Source organism: Eurosta solidaginis, chromosome 2, assembly GCF_040869045.1.
Source record: "Eurosta solidaginis isolate ZX-2024a chromosome 2, ASM4086904v1, whole genome shotgun sequence".
Lineage (NCBI taxonomy): Eukaryota > Metazoa > Arthropoda > Insecta > Diptera > Tephritidae > Eurosta > Eurosta solidaginis.
This window is the reverse complement of record NC_090320.1, coordinates 87,416,325-87,437,604: the sequence shown is the minus strand read 5'-3', so window position 1 is coordinate 87,437,604 and position 21,280 is coordinate 87,416,325.

Below are 21,280 nucleotides of genomic sequence, written 5' to 3'. Positions count from 1 at the left end.
GTAAAGGCAGATATCCATAAACACTTTGGTCGTTTTGATGCTGTGGCAGCGTCTTGAGATAATAGCTGTGTTTTTTTTCTCATCTATATACGTTTACGCTTAAACTTTATATGGACTGCTAAGCGACAAACTTTAAATACACCTCTGAAATTGCTACGCATAAAATTAGTACTACTAAATTTCAATACACATTATACTCGGATGTAACTGAAATATGTGTCTTCTATGCGCGTCCACTATTTATCACAACTGATTCAGCTATAAGTTATACATAGAAATACAACAGAGGGTTGTGTCTCCGCTTTTCGGTACACCCTGTTGCTGTAGCTAGTTGTTTCATCACATCCGCTAGATGGGTCCCCAAGCATTATCTAAGCGAGGATAGGCGTTTTTTCACGCGCAAATGAAACGTATACGCGTGTAAAAAAAAACACGGCTAATAAGAAAAAAAATTGCCGCTTGCTACGCTTTAAAGCGACCAAAGCATTTATGTAAATTCGCGTATACTGACATATATATATATATATACATATGAATGCTCGTAGCAATTAGCCAACGAAATACAATAGGCACGAGCCAAATTATGTGTCGTCGGCGGTTAAAAGTGTTGCCGATTGTAGCTTTAATCAACTCACAGCTAAAATGGGAATTTATTATTAATATTAAAATAAACTAATTTATTGCTCTTTTGCGACATAATGTTACTTTTCTTGGCAAAATTACTTTAATTCATTTCGACCCTCCCATTTATTACTTTTGATCTATGAATATAGTGTAAAATTCGTACGTTGTACTGACATGTGATAAACAAGTCAGCATATACAATGTGACGTCACAGTGCGAATTCGGGCCAGAAACGGGTAAAACTCGACTTTTATGTATGAACTGCAACACAGCTGCTGAAAACTTGGTTGTTCGACTGCGCGAACAATTTTTCGACAGAATAAGATGAGGTTTTTCAAATAGCAAATTAAAGGCGGTGACACAATGACATTTTTCATATAGATGTATTTAACACAAGCTTATGCATTCCAATAACATCGCCACAATCAACCAAGTTGTTGCGTTTGTAAATATGAAGGAACTTCAGACTTGGCAATTGAAGTTTATTACGCCTTGCCCATTCACATACAAAATTTCGCGAAGCATTTTTGTAAACATTCTCCCAATACAACAAAAATACTTGCTAACATATTTTGTCTCGTATTCGATTGTTATAGTGCAGTTTTTAATTGTGAAAAATGATAGAAAATTTACCAACCAGTGGGAAAAAAAATTTCACTTCCAAAGTGTGCCAACACCCTTAGCCAAAGCAAATGTCAAATTCTTCTTCTTATGATTTGCTTGGAACAAAATTGGGGAGTGGGCTACTTTTCAATACCAGATGGCGCTGGTATCGCTCATTCTACCATTCTCCATAAAAATACATGCGATCTACTCATAATGCATAAGCATGTGTTAAACCCATCTATATGAAAAACTGCTTATGTGTCGGAGCTATAAAATTGCCATAAGCTGTGTCAACTCGGCAATTCGACATACTGCAAAATTATTTGCAAAAATGTATATGAACAATGCATGAAAATTTTTATATTATATTGCTAATACGTTACTGGGCATTTATTGGGCAATATCTGCGCATCTTTATTTGCATTTTTTACTACCATATTACTACTTCGATTAAGTCATATAAATAGTTTGTTATTAATTCATAGTAAAAGTGCCGAGATATGGAAGTATTTCTGCGCGTTATAATGAAAGCCCTCAATATGCATCGAAGTTGGAATTTATAAAATCACAAACATTTTTCTTTTGACGATTTTATCAAGTGCCATGTTGCCAAATTGCATAAACAATTTGGACAACTTAAGAAGAAGGATTATGAATGAAAAAGAGGAAGCTAGTTTTCAGGATTTTGTGATTTATATGTGAACATACATATGTATGTATGTACATATGCTTGTGCGTAAGAATAATTTTTGTTAGAAGCGGTTGGTTGAATAGAAGTTTGTTTTGTTTTTGAACATTGAATGTACAAACATACATATGCTAGCTTATGCTTGGATATATTGGTATCAATGAGGTGGGTGTGAAGTGGGGGTGTTGGTTGATCTTTAGTTTAAGAATATATGTATGTGTTTGCATATATATCCAAGTTTGTTTATACGCTACGATCATCATAGCAGATACATTACCATGTTCATACGTTTCTTAGCTTACATATGAACATACATATGTATGTACGTACATTTGCTTTAGCGTAAGAATAATTTTTGTTAGAAGGGGTATGCTGAAATGAAGTTTGTTTTATTTTTGAACATATGAATTGTAAGCAATAATATTTACTTGCACATTCAACAACTTTAATATGCTTGTAATTTAGATAGAGAGAATTATTCAAAGAACCCATTTGCTGTGCAAAAATCATTGTTTGGAATACCCAACCGGGTGTCTTCGAATTTCTCAATTTTGCTAATGGTACAAAGGCGCTTATGGAATATGTAGTATCGATACAAACAAACAATCGATAGTACAAACGATTTAAAACGTGTCTCAAAAAGAAAAACCCCAAATTTACTTAAATTGCTTGGTTTACGCACAATGTATTATATTTTCGGAGTAACTATAAAAACTACAAAAAAATGAATTTAAATGCAATCAATTTTATAGTTTGTAGTTATAGGAAAAGTACTTTTAGTGCTTCCAAATTGCTGCGTTCTTGGTTTTTTTGAGATGCGTTAGCATATCTCGGAAACCTGTGGACCAAAAAAAATTTTTTTTTCGTATGAAAAACTACAAACGATTTAAAACGTATTTCAAACAATTGTTTTTTGTTTTTATCGGCCTATTTATAAATCATTCAAGGTTCGAATCGAGCTCAAGGCCAGAAAAATAATTTTTTTCTAATGATAATTATTGTTATTTTTTAATTTTTCTAAATTTGAAAAATTGTATTTTGTTTTTGGAATAGTAAGTAGAAAATTTTTCAGACAACCTGCCATAGCTGCGCAGATAGATCCATTTCGAAGGGTGCTAAGCCTTCATCATCAGTACGCTTTAGGCATGCTGCGCTAACCATTTAGCTATACAGCGGTGGTTTGTTTGACTGGCAAATTTGCTACTTCTATTTTTTTTTTTTTTTTTTTTTACCAACTATATTTATTCAGTGTGGCGCCATCTGGTGCAAATCACTGATAATGCTGGATTTTTGTTTATTGGCAATTACTTTGTTTGACATTCCCAAGTGCTCATGGTTTATTAACAATTGTTTTTTGTTTTTATCGGCCTATTGATAAATCATTCAAGGTTCGAATCGAGCTCAAGGCCAGAACAATAATTTTTTTCTAATGATAATTATTGTTATTTTTTAATTTTTCTAAATTTGAAAAATTGTATTTTGTTTTTGGAATAGTAAGTAGAAAATTTTTCAAACAACCTGCCATAGCTGCGCAGATAGATCCATTTCGAAGGGTGCTAAGCCTTCATCATCAGTACCCTTTAGGCATGCTGCGCTAACCATTTAGCTATACAGCGGTGGTTTGTTTGACTGGCAAATTTGCTACTTCTATTTTTTTTTTTTTTTTTTTTTTTTTTTTACCAACTATATTTATTCAGTGTTGCGCCATCTGGTGCAAATCACTGATAATGCTGGATTTTTGTTTATTGTCAATTACTTTGTTTGACATTCCCAAGTGCTCATGGTTTATTAACAATTGTTTTTTGTTTTTATCGGCCTATTGATAAATCAGTCAAGGTTCGAATCGAGCTCAAGGCCAGAACAATAATTTTTTTCTAATGATAATTATTGTTATTTTTTAATTTTTCTAAATTTGAAAAATTGTATTTTGTTTTTGGAATAGTAAGTAGAAAATTTTTCAGACAACCTGCCATAGCTGCGCAGATAGATCCATTTCGAAGGGTGCTAAGCCTTCATCATCAGTACGCTTTAGGCATGCTGCGCTAACCATTTAGCTATACAGCGGTGGTTTGTTTGACTGGCAAATTTGCTACTTCTATTTTTTTTTTTACCAGCTATATTTATTCAGTGTTGCGCCATCTGGTGCAAATCACTGATAATGCTGGATTTTTGTTTATTGTCAATTACTTTGCTTGACATTCCCAAGTGCTCATGGTTTATTAACAATTGTTTTTTGTTTTTATCGGCCTATTGATAAATCATTCAAGGTTCGAATCGAGCTCAAGGCCAGAACAATAATTTTTTTCTAATGATAATTATTGTTATTTTTTAATTTTTCTAAATTTGAAAAATTGTATTTTTAAAACAAAACAAAAATCCAGCATTATCAGTGATTTGCACCAGATGGCGCAACACTGAATAAATATAGTTGGTAAAAAAAAAAAAAAAAAATAGAAGTAGCAAATTTGCCAGTCAAACAAACCACCGCTGTATAGCTAAATGGTTAGCGCAGCATGCCTAAAGCGTACTGATGATGAAGGCTTAGCACCCTTCGAAATGGATCTATCTGCGCAGCTATGGCAGGTTGTCTGAAAAATTTTCTACTTACTATTCCAAAAACAAAATACAATTTTTCAAATTTAGAAAAATTAAAAAATAACAATAATTATCATTAGAAAAAAATTATTGTTCTGGCCTTGAGCTCGATTCGAACCTTGAATGATTTATCAATAGGACGATAAAAACAAAAAACAATTGTTAATAAACCATGAGCACTTGGGAATGTCAAACAAAGTAATTGACAATAAACAAAAATCCAGCATTATCAGTGATTTGCACCAGATGGCGCAACACTGAATAAATATAGTTCGTAAAAAAAAAAAAAAAAAAAAAAAAAAAGTTGCTTGGTTGCAGTATGTTTGCTGGTCAAAGCATGTCAACTTATCTAAATTCGCTTGTCGAAGTCGTAGATAAATTCGCCGAAGTGAACATCGAGTTAAACGAAGAGCTAAAAGTCATAATACTATTATCTAGTTTGCCGTCCGAGTACGAAAACTTCGTGGTAGCTATCGAGACTCGTGATGAATTGCCGAGTTTCAGTACTTTAAAAGTAAAGCTGTTAGAAGAGGGTGCTAGAAGGGAACAACAAGCAGATCAAAAATCTCCTGCGCAAGCTGTTTATACAAGTGTAAGAGAATCAGCGCATAATGGTAATAAAATAAATACAAAAGCAAAAAGTCATGTAAAGTCAAATGAGTTCAAGGGTAAATGCTTTAGTTGTGGCATGCGTGGCCATACGGCTTCACAATGCAAAAGAAAGGGCAAACAACAATATGATCGTGAAGATAAACAAAGTTCTAAAATTAACGAGCTTTCTTACGCTGTATATGCTGCTGCTGTGGGGGATGAACGAAGTAAATACAATTGGTGTGTCGACAGTGGTGCAACGACACATATGTGTTGCGACAAGAATATGTTCGTGTCATTCATCGAAATACGAGAAAAAGTTATGTTAGCAGCAGATAATTTCACTTACTCACAAGGTATAGGTACGGTCAAAATAAAAACAAATGAATGTGAAATAGAGCTGCGTGATGTATTGTTTGTGCCTTCACTGAAAATGAACTTTTATTCTGTTAACAAAGCTCTGCAGCATAAACATACAGTGGTATTCAAAAACTATGTTGTGGAAGTAAAAAATTCCATAGGGTTAACATTGCTTAGAGCTAGATTACAAAATGATTTGTTTATATTCAATGCACAAGTACAAGGTTCAAAAATTTATTTAAATAATTTAAAGTGGCATAATCGATATGGTCATATAAACTTCGAAAGTTTAAAGAAAATTGCCGACAAAGGTTTAGTGCGCGGTATGGACACAAAAGATGTGAAAACAAAAACAAATTGTGACACATGCAACAAAGCAAAATTAAGTGCAATGCCTTTTCCAAAAAAATTTGAAATTGAGTCAAAAGAAATATTAGAGCTTGTGCATACAGATGTATGTGGACCCATAAACGTAAAATCAGTAGGTGGTGCACGATACTTTCTCACATTTATTGACGATTTCTCGAGAATGATTTTTGTTTATTGTATTAAAGAAAAGAGCGAAGTATTTGAAAAGTTTCAATTATTCAAAAATATGGTCGAATGTCAAACTCAGAAGAAAATTAAAAAGCTCCGAAGTGAAAATGGTACGGAGTACATAAACAATAAATTTACCGATTTTTTAAATGAGTGCGGAATTAAAAGGCAGTTAACTGTGCCATATACTCCCCAGCAAAATGGAGTGGCAGAGAGAGTTAACCGCACAATTGTAGAAATGGCTAGAAGTTTGCTGGTGCATGCAAATATAGAACAAGAATTGTGGGGTGAAGCTATACACACAGCTGTATATTTACGTAATCGCGCACCTACAAAACTGCTTAGAGATTGCACTCCTTATGAGATTTGGTACAACAAAAAGCTGTCGGTAAAACATTTCAGGGTTTTTGGTTCGCGCGCATTCGCGTTAAATAAAACGCAGCGTGGTAAATTCAGCGCAAAGGGCAAAGAGTATTTGTTCGTCGGATATTCTGAGGTTGAAAAAGCTTATCGCTTGTATGATAAGGAATCGAGGCAAATTTGTGTAAGACGTGACGTAAAATTTTTAGAAGATGAAGTCAACTTAGCTGTGCCCGAAGGTGACACCAAAAACAGAGATGAAAATGACATTGCTACAATTTTTGTAAAAATCGACGATCGTAAACATGTTGAAGAAGAGCGGAAAGAAGATGAAGAGTTTGAAAGTTGCACCGAAGACGAAACAGAGGTAGAAGAGGCAAATGTAGGCAATGTTGCAGAGAATGGAATCGTTTCGGATGAAATGCAAATAATTGGAGAGTCTCATAGAAATGGAAACGAATCACGTCGCGGTCGAGGTAGGCCAAAAATTATTCACACTGGTCAAGTAGGGCGTCCCAAAAAAGAGTATCAGATGCTAAATTATCTACAATATGGTGAAGATGTAGACACGCCTCGATCGGTCAAAGAAGCATTGTCAAGCGAATACTCCTTTGAGTGGAAGAAATCAATGGAAGAAGAATATTCGGCACTTCTTGCTAACAACACTTGGTCAGCAGTAGATCTGCCTGATGGTCAAAAAGCGATTGGATCGAAGTGGGTTTTTCGAATAAAACGTGATTCAGATGGCAATATTCAAAAGTTCAAGTCGAGACTAGTAGCAAAAGGCTGCAGTCAGCAGCTGGGTTTAAATTACTGGGAAACTTTTTCGCCTGTAATACGATATGAAACAATTCGTATGCTACTTGCTATTGCCGTTGAGAAAGAGCTTCACTTACATCAGATCGATATTTCCAATGCATATCTCAATAGTAAGCTTACGGAAGAAATTTACCTTAAACAACCAGAAGAATTTGTAGACAATAAAAATCCTAATAAAGTTTTAAAGCTAAATAAAGCCATTTATGGCTTAAAGCAGTCTGGGCGACACTGGATTAGTACTCTTGATGTAGCATTGAAAGATATGGGTTTCAGCCCATGCAAAAGCGAACCGTGTTTGTACGTCAAACAATACAAGGGCAGTTATAGTTAGTTACTTACTTACTTAATTGGCGCTTAACCGTCTAAACGGTTATGGCCGTCCAACAAGGCGCGCCAGTCGCTCCTTCGCTCCGCCAACCGGCGCCAATTGGTCACACCAAGGGAGTTTAAATCGTTTTCCACCTGGTCCTTCCAACGGAGTGGGGGCCGCCCTCTACCTCTGCTTCCATAGGCGGGTTCCGATAGAAACACTTTCTTGGCCGGAGCATCATCTTTCATTCGCATAACATGGCCTAGCCAGCGCAGCCGCTGCGTTTTAATTCGCTGGACTATGTTGATGTCTGCGTATAGCTCGTACAGCTCATCATTAAATCTTCTTCGGTACTCGCCATCGCCAACGCGTAGAGGTCCATAAATCTTTCGAAGAACTTTTCTCTCGAACACTCCCAAAGCCGCTTCATCTGCTGTTGTCATGGTCCATGCTTCTGCCCCATATAGCAGGACGGGTACGATAAGTGACTTGTAGAGTATGATTTTCGTTCGCCGAGAGAGGACTTTACTTTTCAATTGCCTACCTAGTCCAAAGTAGCATTTATTGGCAAGATTGATTCTTCGCTGGATTTCAGTGCTGATGTTGTTGCTAATGTTGATGCTGGTTCCCAAATAAACGAAGTCTTTTACTATTTCGAAATTATGGCTGCCAACAGTAGAGTGGTTGCCAAGGCGCATATGCGCTGACTCTTTGCTCGATGACAGCAGGTACTTCGTTTTGTCCTCATTCACCATCAAACCCATCTTTACCGCTTCTTTTTCCAGCTTGGAGTAAGCAGAACTAACAGCGCGGGTGTTTATGATATCAATGTCATCAGCATATGCCAGTAATTGCACGCTTTTATAGTATATTGTTCCAGTGCGGTTAAGTTCTGCAGCTAGTATAATTTTCTCCAGCATCAAATTAAAGAAATCGCACGATAGGGGGTCACCCTGTCTGAAACCTCGTTTAGTTTCGAACGGCTCGGAGAGGTCCTTCCCAATTCTGACTGAGCTGATGGTGTTGCTCAACGTCATTTTGCACAGCCGTATAAGTTTTGCGGGGAAACCAAATTCAGACATAGCGGCATATAGGCAGCTCCTTTTCGTGCTGTCGAAGGCGGCTTTAAAGTCGACGAAGAGGTGATGTGTGTCGATTCTCTTTTCACGGGTTTTTTCCAAGATTTGGCGCATTGTGAAAATCTGGTCAATGGTAGATTTACCAGGTCTGAAGCCGCACTGATAAGGTCCAATCAGCCGGTTCACGGTGGGCTTCAATCTTTCGCACAATACACTTGAAAGGACCTTATATGCGATATTAAGAAGGCTGATTCCACGATAGTTGGTGCATTTTGCAGTATCCCCCTTCTTGTGGACTGGGCAAAGAACACTTAGATTCCAACCGTCGGGCATGCTTTCGTCCACCCATATTTTGCTAAGAAGCTGCTGCATGCGCCTTACCAACTCCTCGCCGCCGAACTTGAATAGCTCCGCAGGCAATCCATCAGCGCCCACGGCCTTGTTGTATTTCAATCTGGTTATTGCTATTCTAACTTCGTCATAATCGGGCGGGGGGACATATATTCCATCATCATCGATTGCGGGATCGGGTTCTTCATCTCTGCGCGGTGAATTGCTGCCTCCATTTAGGAGAGCAGAGAAGTGTTCCCTCCATAATCTAAGCACTCTCTGGACATCAGTTACAAGGTCGCCGTTTTCATTCCTACAGGAGTTTGCCCCGGTCTTAAAACCTTCCGTCTGTCGCCGTATTTTTTGGTAGAATTTTCGGGCGTTATTCCTGGTGGCTAGCAGCTCAAGCTCCTCGCACTCACGCCTTTCTGCTTCTGCTTTTTTCTTCCTGAAAAGGCGTCCCGCTTCCCCGTTCAACTCACGATAGCGTTCACACACTCCTCTTGTCGCGCTCGCTTTTAACGTAGCCCTGTAGGCAGCGTCTTTTATTTCGGTTGCAACGCGGCATTCTTCATCATACCAGTTGTTTTTTCGTGGCCGCCGGTACCCAATTTTTTCCTCGGCGGCAGTATGAAGTGCTTTGGAGATATGCTACCACTGCTCCTGTATTCCTTCAGGATGAGTTGTGCCCTCAGAGAGCAGGTGTGAGAGTCGAGTTGCGAAATCATTGGCAGTCTGTTGTGATTGAAGCTTTTCGACGTCTAGCTTTCCTTGTGTTTTTTGTTCCTTGTTTTTAGCCGCGTTGAGGCGGGTGCGTATTTTGGCTGCAACGAGATAATGGTCCGAATCGATGTTAGGTCCTCGGATCGTTCGCACATCTAAAACACTGGAGGCATGCCGTCCGTCTATCACAACGTGATCGATCTGATTGCGAGTATTTCGATCAGGAGACAGCCATGTAGCTTGATGTATCTTTTTATGCATGAACCTCGTGCTTGATATGACCATGTTTCGAGCACCGGCAAAGTCAATCAGCCTCAGTCCGTTAGGAGAAGTTTCATTGTGTAGGCTGAACTTTCCGACTGTAGGGCCAAAAACACCTTCTTTGCCCACCCTGGCGTTAAAGTCGCCAAGCACGACTTTTATATCATGACGGGGGCAGCGCTCGTATGTGCGTTCTAATCGTTCATAAAAAGTGTCTTTCACCTCATCGTCTTTCTCCTCTGTCGGCGCATGGGCGCAGATGAATGATATATTAAAAAATTTTGCTTTTATTCGAATAGCGGCGAGACGCTCGTCCACAGGCGTGAACGCCAGCACTTGGCGACAAAGTCTCTCTCCCACCACGAATCCGACGCCGAAACTGCGCTTATTCGCATGGCCACTCCAATATATGTCACAATTTTTGATCTTCTTTCTTCCTTGCTTCGTCCAACGCATTTCTTGGATGGCGGTGATGTCAGATTTTGCTTTGACGAGGACATCAACCAGCCGGGCATCTGCACCAATCCCATTCAGGGAGCGGACGTTCCAGGTGCATGCCCTCAATTCATTGTCCTTCAAACGTTTGCCATGGTCGTCATCAATAGAGAGTGTATTTATCCGAGGCTTGTTGTTATATTTCATTGGAGTATGGTTTTACGTGACGGGTCCCAAGCCCAGCGCACAACCCGCTCAGCGGGGGCGAAAATATTAATTGGCACGTTTATATAGCGAGCCGCTTGCTCCAAGACAGACGCCCGCTTGCAGCCGCACCTAGAGGTGTACAGACGCTGCCGATGAAATCTCCCCCGGCTAGCCCTTAAACCGATTATGTCAGAGTGGCCTAGCCAGGTTGTCGCCTTCTCACATTAGCTCACCGCTAAACGGGTGTTTAGCGGCTACCCAGAGGATACTTGGCCGCAAGCGACCGGCAGTAGTGAGCTGCTTGCATGTCCAAGCGAGAAAGAGATTGCGAGCATTAAAAAATCATTATCGTCTAAATTTCAACTACACGATAGCGGGGCAATGACTTGGCTTCGAAATAGAACGTCAGGGTAAGACAGGTGCGATTTCTGTGTGTCAGAAGAACTATATACACGAGTTATTGAGTATGTATGGTGTGACATCATGTCGTCCGGTAAGCACACCTCTAGATCCTGGTTTTCAAGTAAGCTGCAGAAATGCCAAGTGCACTAAAATAGACGCAACAAGCTATCAATCGTTAATTGGATCTTTAATGTACTTGGCCATTTCAACGCGGCCAGACATTATGCACGCAGTAAGTTTATTAGCACAAAGAAACCAAGAACCCCACACCGAACATGAGGCTGGTGCAAAACATGTCCTACGATACTTATCAAAAACCATCAATTTAAAGTTACACTACTGCAAAAATGGTAAACCGGTAGAAGGCTATGCGGATGCGGATTGGGCGAGTAACGATTTAGATAGGAAGTCATACACCGGTTATTCGTTCTTTTTGGCGGGTAGCGCCTTTTCCTGGCAAGCAAAGAAGCAAGATGTAGTCGCATTGAGCAGCACAGAGGCTGAGTATATCGCTTTAAGTACGGCAGCAAAAGAGGCTGTATATCTGCGGCGCTTACTTAAAGAAGTTGGTTTTATTCACGACATCGGTCCTGTTAAGTTAAAAGGCGACAACATGAGCGCAATACAAATTTCAAAGAACCCTGTGTTCCACAAGCGAACCAAGCACATAGATTTGAAATACCATTATATCCGAGAAGTTGTCGAACAAAAAGTAATAGAATTAGAGTACGTCTCCACAAATGAAAATGTTTCTGATATTTTTACAAAAAATCTGCAAAAACAGAAACATGTAAAATTTGTTCAAATGCTTGGTCTTAAAAATTAACTGAAGAAATATTTAACTTAAGAAAGAGTGTTGAAATAATAACTTAATAACTTGGAGTTTTAAGTTCAATATTTCCTATTGAGAACATATTTCTAATAATTAGAATGAATAAGACATATTACATATATTGATGAGTTAACTATATTTACACATGAATTTTATCTTTTAGTCCTCATTAAATCGTTGAACTAAGAAGTGCTTTTCTTTTATTGTACCGGACATTCACGCAAGTATACAAATCCCCTTCCAAATTCCTACCAACAAAAACTACAAACGATTTAAAACGTATTCAAAAAGAAAAAACCCAAATTTTCTTAAATTGCTTGGTTTTCGCACAATGTATTATATTTTCGGAGTAACTATAAAAACTAAAAAAAAATGAATTTCACTACAATCAATTTCATCGTTTGTAGTTATAAGAAAAGTACTTTTAGTGCTTCCAAAATGCTGCGTTCTTGGTTTTTTGAGATGCGTTAGCGATATCTCCGAAACCTATGGACCAAAAAAAAAATGTTTTTCGTAGGAAAAACTACAAACGATTTAAACGTATTTCAAAAAGAAAAAACCCAAATTTACTTAAATTGCTCGGTTTCCGCACAATGTATTATATTTTCGGAGTAACTATAAAAACTACAAAAAAAAAATGAATTTCACTACAATCAATTTCATCGTTTGTAGTTATAAGAAAATTACTTTTAGTGCTTCCAAATTGCTGCGTTCTTGGTTTTTTAGAGATTCGTTGGCGATATCTCCGAAACCTGTTTACCAAAAAAAAAAATTGTTTTCGTAGGAAAAGCTACAAACGATTTAAACGTATTTCAAAAATAAAAAACCCAAATTTACTTAAATTGCTCTGTTTCCGCACAATGTATTATATTTTCGCAGTAACTATAAAAACTACATAAAAATTAATTTAACTACAATCAATTTCATCGTTTTTAGTTATAGGAAAAGTACTTTTAGTGCTTCCAAATTTCTGCGTTCTTGATTTTTTTGAGATGCGTTAGCGATATCTCCGAAACCTGTGGACCAAAAAAAATGGTTTTCTTAGGAAAAACTACAAACGATTTAAACGTATTTCAAAAGGAAAAAACCCAAACTTACTTAAATTGCTCGGTTTCCGCACAATGTATTATATTTTCGCAGTAACTATAAAAACTACAAAAAAAATGAATTTCACTACAATCAATTTCATCGTTTGTAGTTATAAGAAAAGTACTTTTAGTGCTTCCAAATTGCTGCGTTCTTGGTTTTTTAGATATGCGTTAGCGATATCTCCGAAACCTGTGGACAAAAAAAAAATTTTTTTCGTAGCAAAAACCACAAACGATTTAAACGTATTTCAAAAAGAAAAAACTCAAATTTACTTAAATTGCTCGGTTTCCGCAAAATGTATTATATTTTCGCAGTAACTATAAAAACTACAAAAAAATTAATTTCACTACAATCAATTTCATAGTTTTTATACTCAGTTGAGCAGAGCTCACAGAGTATATTAAGTTTGATTGGATAACGGTTGGTTGTACATATATAAAGGAATCGAGATAGATATAGACTTCAATATATCAAAATAATCAGGATCGAAAAAAAATTTGATTGAGCCATGTCCGTCCGTCCGTTAACACGATAACTTGAGTAAATTTTGAGGTATCTTGATGAAATTTGGTATGTAGGTTCCTGAGCACTCAGCTCAGATCGCTATTTAAAATGAACGATATCGGACTATAACCACGCCCACTTTTTCGATATCGAAAATTTCGAAAAACCGAAAAAGTGCGATAATTCATTACAAAAGACCGATAAAGCGACGAAGCTTGGTAGATGAGTTGAACTTATGACGCAAAATAGAAAATTAATAAAATTTTGGACAATGGGCGTGGCACCGCCCACTTTTAAAAGAAGGTAATTTAAAATTTTGCAAGCTGTAATTTGGCAGTCGTTGAAGATTTCATGATGAAATTTGGCAGGAACGTTACTCTTATTACTATATGTACGCTTAATAAAAATTAGCAAAATCGGAGAAGGACCACGCCCACTTTTAAAAAAAAAATTTTTTTTAAGTAAAATTTTAACAAAAAATTTAATATCTTTACAGTATATAAGTAAATTATGTCAAGATTCAACTCCAGTAATGATATGGTACAACAAAATACAAAAATAAAAGAAAATTTAAAAATGGGCTTGGCTCCGCCCTTTTTCATTTAATTTGTCTAGGATACTTTTAACGCCATAAGTCGAACAAAAATTAACCAATCCTTTTGAAATTTGGTAGGGACATAGATTTTATGGCGTTAACTGTTTTCTGTGAAAACGGGCGAAATCGGTTGATGTCACGCCCAGTTTTTATACACAGGCGTCCGTCTGTCCTTCCGCATGGCCGTTAACACGATAACTTGAGCAAAAATCGATATATCTTTACTAAACTCAGTTCACGTACTTATCTGAACTCACTTTATCTTGGTATGAAAAATGAACGAAATCCCACTATGACCACGCCCACTTTTTCGATATCGAAAATTACGAAAAATGAAAAAAATGCCATAATTCTATACCAAATACGAAAAAAGGGATGAAATATGTTAAGGTTATTGGATTGTTTTATTGACGCGAAATATAACTTTAGAAAAAACTTTATAAAATGGTTGTGACACCTACCATATTAAGTAGAAGAAAATGAAAAAGTTCTGCAGAGCGAAAAAAAAACCCTTAAAATCTTGGCAGGTATTACATATATAAATAAATTAGCCGTATCCAACAGATGATGTTCTGGATCACCCTGGTCCACATTTTTGTCGATATATGGAAAACGCCTTCACATATACAACTACCACCACTCCCTTTTAAAAGCCTCATTAATATCTTTAATTTGATACCCGTATCGTACAAACACATTCTAGAGTCACCCCTGGTCCACCTTTATGGCGATATCTCGAAAAGGAGTCCACCTATAGAACTAAACCCCACGCCCTTTTAAAATACTCATTAACACCTTTCATTTGATACCCATATCGTACAAACATATTCTAGAGTCACCCCTGGTCCACCTTTATAGCTATATCGAGAGAAGGCCTCCACCTGTAGACTAAGGTCCACTCCCTTTTAAAATACTCATTAATACCTTTCGTTTGATACCCATATTGTACAAACGCATTCTAGAGTCACCCTGGTCCATCTTTATGCCGATATCTCGAAAAGGAGACCACCTATACAACTACCACCACTCCCTTTTAAAACGCTCATTAGTACCTTTAAATTGTTACCGATATCGTACAAACACATTCTAGAGTCACCCCTGGTCCACCTTTATGGCGTTATCTCAAAAAGGCGTCCACCTATAGAACGAAGGCCCACTCCCTTTTAAAAATACTGATTAACACCTTTCATTTGATACCCATATCGTACAAACAAAGTCTAGAGTCACCCCTGGTCCACCCTTATGGCGATATCTTGAAAAGGCGTCCACCTATAGAACTAAGGCCCACTCCCTCTTAAAATACTCATTAACTCCTTTCGTTTGATACCCATATTGCACAAACGAATTCTAGAGTCACCCCTGGTCCACCTTTATGGCGATATCTCGAAAAGGCAAACACCTATAAAACGAAGGCCCACTCCCTTTTAAAAATACTCATTAACACCTTTCATTTGATACCCATATCGTACAAACAAAGTCTAGAGTCACCCCTGGTCCAGAAAGGCCCACTCCCTCTTAAAATACTCATTAACTCCTTTCGTTTGATACCCATATTGCACAAACGAAATCTAGAGTCACCCTTGGCCCACCTTTATGGCGATATCTCGAAACGGCGTCCACCTATGGAACTAAGGATTACTCCCTTTTAAAATACTCATTAACACCTTTCATTTGATACCCATATCGTACAAACGCATTCTAGAGTCACACCTGGTCCATCTTTATGGCGATATCTCGAAAAGGCGTCCACCTATAGAACTAAGGCCCACTCCCTCTTAAAATACTCATTAACTCCTTTCGTTTGATACCCATATTGCACAAACGAATTCTAGAGACACCCCTGGTCCACCTTTATGGCGATATCTCGAAAAGGGGTCCACCTATAAAACGAAGGCCCACTCCCTTTTAAAAATACTCATTAACACCTTTCATTTGATACCCATATCGTACAAACAAAGTCTAGAGTCACCCCTGGTCCACCCTTATGGCGATATCTTGAAAAGGCGTCCACCTATAGAACTAAGGCCCACTCCCTCTTAAAATACTCATTAACTCCTTTCGTTTTATACCCATATTGCACAAACGAATTCTAGAGTCACCCCTGGTCCACCTTTATGGCGATATCTCGAAAAGACAAACACCTATAAAACGAAGGCCCACTCCCTTTTAAAAATACTCATTAACACCTTTCATTTGATACCCATATCGTACAAACAAAGTCTAGAGTCACCCCTGGTCCACCTTTATTGCGATACCTCGAAAATGCGTCCACCTATAGAACTAAGGCCCAGTCCCTCTTAAAATACTCATTAACTCCTTTCGTTTGATGCCCATATTGTGCAAACAAATTCTAGGGTCACCCCTGGCCCACCTTTATGGCGATATCTCGAAACGGCGTCCACCTATGGAACTAAGGATTACTCCCTTTAAAATGCTCATTAACACCTTTCATTTGATACCCATATCGTACAAACGCATTCTAGAGTCACCCCTGGTCCATCTTTACGGCGATATCTCGATAAGGCGTCCATCTATAGAACTTAGGTCCACGCCCTTTTAAAATACTCATTAATACCTTTCATTTGATACCCATATCGTACAAACGCATTCTAGAGTCAACCCTGATCCACTTTTATGGCGATATCCCTAAATGGCGTCCACCTATAGAACTATGGCCCCCTCCCTCATAAAATACTCTTTAATTCCTTTCATTTGATACACATGTCATACAAACACATTCCAAGGTTTCCCTCGGTTCATTTTCCTACATGGTTATTTTCCCTTATGTTGTCACCATAGCTCTCAACTGAGTATGTAATGTTCGGTTACACCCGAACTTAACCTTCCTTACTTGTTAGTTATAGGAAAAGTACTTTTAGTGCTTCCAAATTGTTGCGTTCTTGATTTTTTGAGATGCGTTAGCGATATCTCCGAAACCTGTGGACCAAAAAAAATTGTTTTTTCATGTTAAAAACTACAAACGATTTAAAACGTATTTCAAAAAGAAAAAACCCAAATTTACTTAAATTTCTTGGTTTCCGCACAATGTATTATATTTTTGGAGTAACTATAAAAACAACAAAAAAATTAAATTCACTAGAATCAATTTCATCGTTTGTAGTTATAGGAAAAGTACTTTTAGTACTTCCAAATTGCTCCGTTTTTGGTTTTTTTGAGATGCGTTAGCGATATCTCCGAAACCTGTGGACCAAAGAAAAATTGTTTTTTCGTATTAAAAACTACAAACGATTTAAAACGTATTTCATAAAGAAAACCCCAAATTTACTTAAATCGCTTGGTCTCCGCACAATGTATTATATTTTCGGAGTAACTATAAAAACAACAAAAAAATTAAATTCACTAAAATCAATTTCATCGTTCGTAGTTATAGGAAAAGTACTTTTAGTGCTTCCAAATTGCTGCGTTCTTGGTTTTTTGAGATGCGTTAGCGATATCTCCGAAACCTGTGGAAAAAAAAAAATTTTTTTCGTATGAAAAACTACAAACGATTTAAAACGTATTGCAAAAAGAAAAAACCCAAATTTACTTAAATTGCTTGGTTTTCGCACAATGTATTATATTTTCGAAGTAACTATAAAAACTACAAAAAAATGAATTTCACTAAAATTAATTTCATCGGTTGCAGTTATAGGAAAAGTACTTTTAGTGCATCCAAACTGTTGCGTTATTGGTTTTTTTGAGATGCGTTGGCGATATCTCTGAAACTTGTGGACCAAAAAAAAAATGTTCTTCGTATGAAAAACTGTTAAAGCATCAAAGCAGTTCAACTATAAAAACATGATTTTAATGAATATTGTTCAACTGTAACTTTTATAACTTGTTAATTTTAAAATTAACTATCTCTGAGTATTTGAGCTATTTGCCATCTGAATTATAATTTTTTTATTCAGTTTTTTTACTCTAAAATAAAATACTTGGTCGTATACTCTAAAATCGGCGTTTTATCAGGTTATGGGCCCAGAGCTACGCGAATACGGGAATTAAATATTACTTAGTTTCTTTTGCGGTAACGGGAGTTTAACGAATTTTGCAAATTCGTCCAATATGTCAAATTTTCGTATCGAGCCGCTAAACGCGGAAAACTACGATACGTGGAAAATGCAAATGCGTGCGATTTTGGTCAAAAACGATTTGTGGTCCTATGCGGAAGGGAGCAAGGCAAGTCCTACGGCTGCTGAAGAAGCAGTTTTGTGGAAAATAAATGACCAGAAAGCATGTGCGGACATTATGCTAGCTATGAGTCCATCTGAGCTGGGACTAGTGGTAGAATGTGAAAATGCACAGAAAATGTGGGCAAAGCTTGAGGGTACATATCAGTCGAAAGGGCCTGCTCGGAAAGCTACTTTATTAAAGAGAGTTGCCCTTGCCCGTATGAAAGATGGTGAAAACGTAAGAAAGCATTTAAACGATTTTTTTGATGCAGTCGCGAAATTGAAAGATATCAAAGTTGAAATAGGCGATGAGCTGTTAGCAATTTTGCTTCTTTATAGTCTGCCAGATTCTTATGAGACGTTTCGTTGTGCTCTAGAGACGCGTGATGATTTGCCTAAGCCCGAAATGCTTCGCGTAAAGATTTTAGAAGAATCGGAATCGCGAAAAGTGAAACAAGAAAGAAATGAAAATGATGCATTATATGTTAAAAGAAATCAGAATCAAAAACAAAATATTTGTAATAAAAAAAATGACAATAATTCTGACGCGAAACGCGGTCAAAAGCGAATAAAATGTTATCGATGTGGGAGTTTTGGTCATTATGGGAGAGACTGTAAAACGAAGATAGAACATTGTAAACAAAGTGTAAGGAAGGACGAAAATAAGTCCCGTGAAATGCAAAATGCATCTTTAAATGCAACTGAATCGGTTTTCTTGTGCCCTGGTGGAAATAAAAAGTGGTGCTTGGATAGTGGTTGTACATCTCATATGAGTGCAGATAAAAATAATTTTGAGCAATTGTCTGAATTAAATCAATTGCTTAACTTAGCCAACAATAACTCAACAAAAATATCAGGTATCGGTGATGTGAAAGTGGTTGTAGACGAAAATGGTTGCAAGAAAAATATAACACTTAATGATGTGCTGTATGTGCCAGATCTACGTACAAATTTATTATCTGTATCTAAGATAGTGGATAAAGGTTATGAAGTCCACTTTCATAAATGTGATGCTGTAGTAATTGACAAAAATAAAAGTGTACTTTTTACCGCGAAAAGAGATGGAAATCTATATTTCATGAAAAATCAGATCGAAAATAATGCGTTTATAGTTCAACCGAAGAACAATATAGATTTGTGGCATTATCGAATGGGTCATTTGAATGAGCGCGATTTGAAGGAGATGGCAAAGAGCTACTCCGTTTACGGTCTTGATATAGAACCCAAGCAAAATTTGTCAGTATGCGAAGTATGTGTGAGTGAAAAGCAAACGCGCACGGCTTTTCCTAAAAGTGTAACGAATCGTACAAATTCGGTTCTCGAAATTGTCCATAGCGATGTGTGTGGTCCGATGCGTTGTGCATCAAATTCAGGTGCAAAGTATTTCGTAACTTTTATTGACGAATACTCGAGGTGGTGCGAAGTGCATTTCATTATAAACAAATCGGATGTGTTTGAGGCATTCAAAAAGTTTAAAGCGGCAGCGGAGACATTTACGGGTCGGAAAATTAAAGCGCTGCAATCGGACAACGGTCGATAATATTGTAATAGAGAGTTTGATGAGTTCCTACAGAAGTTCGGCATAAAGCGTCGCTTATCTACGCCGTATACACCACAACAAAATGGTATGGCCGAACGTAAAAATCGAACACTTGTTGAGATGGCCAGGTGTATGATGAAGCAGGCGGGTGTACCTCCAAATTTTTGGGCTGAAGCCATTAATACGGCATGTTATTTGCGAAATAGGTGTATAACAAAAGCAACATGTGAAGTGCCGTATAAAATGTGGTCAAATAAAACTCCAACCGTGATACATTTAAGAATTTTTGGGTCAAAAGTATATGTACTGAACAAGGACAAATCGAAAGACAAAATGCAGTCCCGTTCTTTCCCATGTGTAATGGTAGGCTATTCAGACGAATCAAAGGCTTATCGGTTGTGGTCGAAAGAAAAACGAAATGTAATTATAAGTCGCGATGTTAAATTCATTAATGAACCCGGTTTTGATAACGAATATGAAGAAATATATACATCTGAAAATGACAATAAGATCGAAATCCCAGTGAATTTAAGTAATTCGCAAGTAGTAGCTACAAGCGATAGTGAAATACGCAGTGGCAATAACACATCGGTTGTAAACGTAAACAGCGAAATACGTAATGGCAATAATACATCGGTTGTAAACGTAAAACGTGGACGAGGTCGACCACGGTTGCAACGTGGTCAACGCGGAAGACCGAAGAAAATTTATTCGCAAGCTGAGATTCCAGATGATTCGTCACAAAGTGACGAGCTGTGTGAAATAAATTCAGAAGAAGAAGTTTTTGAAGAATGTGAGATGGCTAATTTTGTAGGAAGTCTTGATCCATTAACTTGGCTTGAAGCCGAGTCTGCACCAGATGCTGAGGTATGGAAAAAAGCAATAGAAGATGAATACCTGGCGCAAATTAAAAACAATACTTGGGAAATCTGTGAACGTCCTACTGAACGTAAAGTTATTGGCAACCGTTTAGTGCTTCGTGTTAAAGATGACGGAAAGAAGAAAGCTCGGTTAGTGGCTAAGGGGTTTGCACAACGTAAAGGGGAGGACTTTCACGAAACATATGCACCAGTGGTGCGTTCGACATCTATACGGCTTCTATCAGCTTTATCAGCTGAAATGGACCTCGAGATACATCAAATGGATGTAGTTACGGCTTATCTTAATGGAGAGCTCAAAGATACTGTCTACATGGAGATTCCAGAAAAACTCACTGCAGTTCTTGAAAAAATAAAATCAGGCGAGCCAATCGGTAGTAAAGAGTTAACAAAACATAGTCAACAAGTTGAGGAGACAGTTGGTCGATGGCTTAAACAACTTCAACATATCAAAAACCCCATATGTGTGCTAAAGATGGCGTTGTATGGTCTCCGCCAATCTGGATTAATGTGGTATAACAGGCTTACAAAAAGGCTTAACGAGCTTGGATTAAATGCATCTAAATATGATCCATGTCTATTTTCAAAGCGAAAGGGTAAGCAGTTTTTATTATTAACTATTTATGTAGATGACATTTTATTAGCATCGAACGACAGTACGTGGATAAAAACTGTCAAACGGGCTTTGGCTGATTCTTTTGAAATGAAGGATATGGGTATTGTTCGGAGCAGCAGCCGACATT